The following is a 5,023-nucleotide window of genomic DNA, read 5'->3' on the forward strand; positions in this document are numbered from 1 at the left end:
CAAAGGTGACAGGAGGTTTATAGACAAATGGAGAAGAGATGCTATGTTTGTTGTAAAGTAGGGCACAGTGCAAGTCTGGCACCAACAAGGAACAACAGAAATCTCGACATAAAGCAGCTGGAGCTACCTACAAAGATGGTGCTGGTAAGAAACAAGAAAAGAGTGACTATCACTATGGATGCTGCTGCCAAATAAAATAGAATAGAAACTACCCATCAGATTCACCACAGGAAGGAAGTGCTATTTCCATGATTAAATCGTGCAGCATGACTGATGGTAAGCTCAAGTTAGCAAACAGGTAAATAGTGCCAGTGGTGATTGGAGCATGTGACAAACATTGAGAGTTGACAACAAATCACAACATGCCAATAGGAGAAGGCTATGTTGTGGACAAGAAAGTGAAGGTTTACATGACACTGGGTGCAGTAGTGAGAACCATTCTAGTATCTGATGACCAGATAACAGGCATGATACGCCTGTGTGTGCTGATTGATAGGACAGTGAGAAAGTTTCCCATAAAAAGAATAAAAGTGAACACTCCATATTACGGGGGGAGACCTTGAGGCCATGTGTGTGATGGCACCAATATACGACTTGGTTAGTTTTAGATTTTTCTGTTGCATGCTTATAAATACATTCAGATATAGAGTGCAAGAAGAAATAAAAGTAAGTTAGTGAAATTAAAATTAGACTGTGTGATTGTTAGTTTAATCATAACAGGCAATATGTAAAATCATTTTCACAACCGTATTATAACAACAAAGAGAAAGAAGAATAATTTGTCTTGTGAAAGAGTGTTATAAAGTACTTGAACCTGCCTGTGTGGACTTTGATGAAAAGGATACATTTATTTAAAGCTCTGGATGCAACTGTGATGACCAATAGTGTAATGAATTTTTATACATATGTTTGACTTGTTTTGAATATAATATTTTAAAACAAGTGGATGGTGTGCTGTTTGTTGAAATTTATCTCCAACAAGTCACAGAAACCTACTGTAAAGAATCTGGCTCGTACATGAAACCTGACATATTGCCATGTATGTCAATTATAATATTCCTAAGTTGTTATCAAGTCGCAATGGGACTTGGGAAGTTGGAAGTATGGAACTACTTCTAGGACATAGTGTATTGATAAATTTTAGGTTACAACTGAATTACATTGAGAAATTAATGTCTGTAAATTGGAGGTGGTATTATTTACATACTTTAAAGATTTAATATTTTGATAACTTGGAGGTTAATACTGAATTATACTGTGGAATCAGTGTCTTGGTAAATCAAAGGTTACTATTAAGTTCTAAGATATAATGTCTTGAGAAATTGGAAGTACTTTAGTATTTTACCCTATTAGATCTAGTGGACATCTCGGGAATGAGAAGGCATGCTTGCATAATAGATTTTACAATATAAGTAAAAATAGTAGTTCTAACTCTATTTCAGCAATTTGTTTACTTAAAAATATTCAAGAATTCATATATCTTGCAACTTTGCAAAATTAATTTAGTGTAATTTCCAAAGGAGGATTAAAAAAATGTTTCAACTTTGATCTCTGTAAAGTTCCAATAAGTATAGACTGTAAACAAAGTCCTTAAACATATTTTTAGAATTTGTACATCTTAAGTATAGTTATTCCTTATTAATAGACTTATCCAAGGTTTTGTTTCTCAGATGACTTTCATCTTTATCATTTTCAAAAACCATGCATTGAGAAGCTTTTGGTAGTGCCACAACAAGTAGGTTGGATAGTAAGTAATAAATCTTAGCCTTCAAACAAACTAGAAGTAATGGTTAAATATGTTTGGATAAAAAAAATTGTGTCTATCTATATCATTCTAAAGTAAGTAACACTTGGGTAAGTTATGCTATCTGAAAAAATATGAGTAGCACAAGTTCTCATTGTGGAGTACCATATACAAAATAATCCCTTTACCAATGCTGCTGTCAAGTCATAAGTCCTTATTTTTGTCTAGATGGTGGGTAGTCCTGTGTGGAAGAACTTTTATTCACTTTAAATTCCTGCAACAGTGTTGGTGGAGAAGATGATCCCCTATTGACTTGTTAGTCTGCACTGCTTTTGTGGTGGTATTGAGACTTTTGGCTTAGCCATTCCAATGGCAGTTGGTGTTCCATGCGTATCCCTTATACCTGGTCAACCCTCAAGAGTATTCAAGATTCAGAAATATTTTCTTAGGCTTAAGAATGTAGTACTTCCGTCAGAGGTTAGAAGACATCTGGTGATGTCACTGGGCGGCAGCACATTCTGTGATTGGATATCTGGATATCTTTTTTTTTTCCCCTTCTCTTCTTCAGCTTCTCTTTTTGCTGTTGAATGGGACATCTTCACTGAGTTTACAACATCTCTTCCTATGGTTATCAAGTGTATTTGTCCATCTAGTGCAGTATTTCTTACTGCATCTTTTGTTGCTCGCAGACCGATGAGAGTCTCACCTCCCATGGGTGACCTGTCTGGTGTAAGAACTTTCTTGTTGATTGACAATGATCTTCGTTGTTTTCCTGTCCATGTAACTTCACAAAAAATGTTTAAAGACTTAAAAAACAACTTTTAAGTCAAAACTGAGCATTACAACAAAGATTAACAACTCTGCATCATCATCTTCTCTATTAGAAAAACAAGAAATTTATATTTGAGAAAGACAGGAGTAGCTGTCATGATTCTCAAGTTCCTAATGAAGGGCTGAAATAAAATATTTCAATTACAATGGGAGAAAGAAAATCCAATTGAAAAACCTGAAGACTTGTTTGATCATTCTACAAACTGTTGCTCCATCTCGGGTTCAGAAAATCTTAAAATGGAAAAAATTATGTATAAGAAATGTTCCAAAAAGACCCAAAAAGATACAGATGTTAACATAAAACTTCCATCTTGTAAACTACCAACAACTTCAGTTTAAATTTTGAGCATCATCTACTTAAAAAGTCTAAAGAATGTTATTCTGGTTATTCCACCCACCCATTTTCTCAGTCAAACCTTGGAAAGGTTCAAAAGTTAGGAAAACATGAGAAAAATAAAATTAAGAAAGATTTCTCAATCGCAGACAATGACAATCAACTCTATCATCTCAACAGGCAATAACATCTGTGGCAAAGAATCATGAAATAATAGATAACAGCTCTCCAATAGAACTTAGCATCCTTGATTATTACACAGCAGACAACAGAAGAAAACACCCTGTACCCAAGAAAAAAAAAGAGGAAATATCACCAGTATCTGAACTTTCACCTCTGACACTTAAGCATCAAAGAGTTAAAATTATGTATAAACTGCCCTCAGGTTAATTACTCTTGGTTTCTTTGTTAAGAAGTATAATGAAATGAAATTTTCTGGTGTCTATGTACAAAAGGTGGTTTGTTTGTAGAGTAAAATTTTATTTTAATACTTTTTCCAGGCTAGAATAGTGTTTGAATTTTTACTTTGTTTTTAACTTTAAATGTAAATTGATGTGAAACTATTCTAGCTTAAGTTCAAGAATCATATTTATTCCAAAGAATCTTTAAAACAGTAGTAATTATAAGTCATTCAAGTAAAAGAAGCTGCAAATCAGAAAACTGTATCTTGAGTTTTGATATTCTTAAAGAAGCTTAGTTTGTACAGTTGATGTATATAATTTGAATGGTTATAGTAATTGATAAGGTTTTAACTGTCAGTGATTAACATTATAAACAGAATGTGTGTCTGCACTCCACTAGACATTTCATTTATATGCCATTCCCAAAAAATATTTAAAAATAACTGATATCTCCTCACTAATCATGATTTATAACTATCAATTTAATTATAAACACATTTATAATATATTTGAGTGGTTTGTTGCTCATGATTTATAACTGTTGTTACAACAGCTGAAGTCATGCGACGCTGGGAACATGCACGCTGGAGTTTCTCGAAGGATCATTAATTTGCCCGGCAACTCTAGTCTGATCGAGACACTCTCTTTTTAGTATATAAGCCTGGCGAGAAAACCAGCGGTATTGGAGAGATAGATAATTGAGTCAAGCGAACAGTAGGCACCATAAGTAATGTGTGTGAATCACTGTGATTTATAGCGTGTGTTATAAAAGTTGTTAAATGTATTACAAAGTTTGTATCGAGAAAGAATAAACTAGTTTTAATCAAGAAATGACTTGTATCACTGAAGTTTCTCGGAAAGAATTTCTATGGGAAATTAACAAACAAGGAGATACGTAACATCATGTTTAAAGAATTAATGGTTTTTTAAGTTTGTATGAACTTTTAACAGTTTCTAATGTATCATTGAGGTATTAGCTGTTTCTAATGTATAAAAGAGATACTAAAGCTTTCTAATATATTCATGAAGTATTACCTGCTTACATTGTATATATGAGTTTTAACTGTTTGTTCCGCATATACGAAGTATTATCTGTTTATAATGCATGGTATAAGTGTTTTCATATATGTATAAAGTACCTATACTTTATAATTTATGAATGAAGTATTCATTGTTTCTAATGTAGAAAAGATCTAATAAACTGTTTCTAATGTAGGCAAGAAGTAATAAACTGTTTCTAATGTAGGCAAGAAGTAATAAACTGTTTCTAATGTAGGCAAGAAGTAATAAACTATTTCTAATGTAGGAAAGAAGTAATAAACTGTTTCTAATGTAGGAAAGATCTAATAAACTGTTTCTAATGTAGAAAAGATGTAATAAACTGTTTCTAATGTAGGCTCATTACATTAATTCAGTACATTTCTTAGTATTTGAAAATGGTGTGTATCTCGAATTTGCATGTTCTTGTATGTGAGCAATTAACCAGCTAGTGATGGATCCAATATAACCCAAAGAACATTTAGAACATTAATATTTCTATACCACCTTTATACCTGAAGAAATACTGTAATCTGCATATATGCGTAAAAAGTTCACTTATTTCCACTTGTTGAATTGAGAGAAGTTTTTTAGGCCTGTATGAAGATCGCAGTATTCAACCAAGTGGAATTGAGATGTATTTTTAAGCTGTTATACAGATTACATGATATCCCC

At 32.8% G+C, this 5,023-nt stretch overlaps 1 long non-coding RNA gene across 3 annotated transcripts in view; it reads left to right on the forward strand.

The window, feature by feature from the left end:
• LOC106474756 overlaps window positions 1-3,954 on the forward strand; it is a 34,924-nt gene extending 30,970 nt beyond the window's left edge. Inside the window, exons 7-8 of one of the 3 annotated variants that reach the window (XR_002614021.1) lie at window positions 1,671-1,747; window positions 3,864-3,913. This is a non-coding gene — a long non-coding RNA (uncharacterized LOC106474756). Of the gene's footprint in view, window positions 1-1,670 lie in introns of all 3 variants that reach the window. The other 2 variants (XR_001291767.2, XR_002614023.1) reach the window with 2 other exon arrangements.
• The last annotated feature ends 1,069 nt before the right edge of the window (window positions 3,955-5,023 follow it).

This window comes from Limulus polyphemus, unplaced genomic scaffold (assembly GCF_000517525.1).
Source record: "Limulus polyphemus unplaced genomic scaffold, Limulus_polyphemus-2.1.2 Scaffold7649, whole genome shotgun sequence".
In the NCBI taxonomy this organism is placed as follows: domain Eukaryota; kingdom Metazoa; phylum Arthropoda; class Merostomata; order Xiphosura; family Limulidae; genus Limulus; species Limulus polyphemus.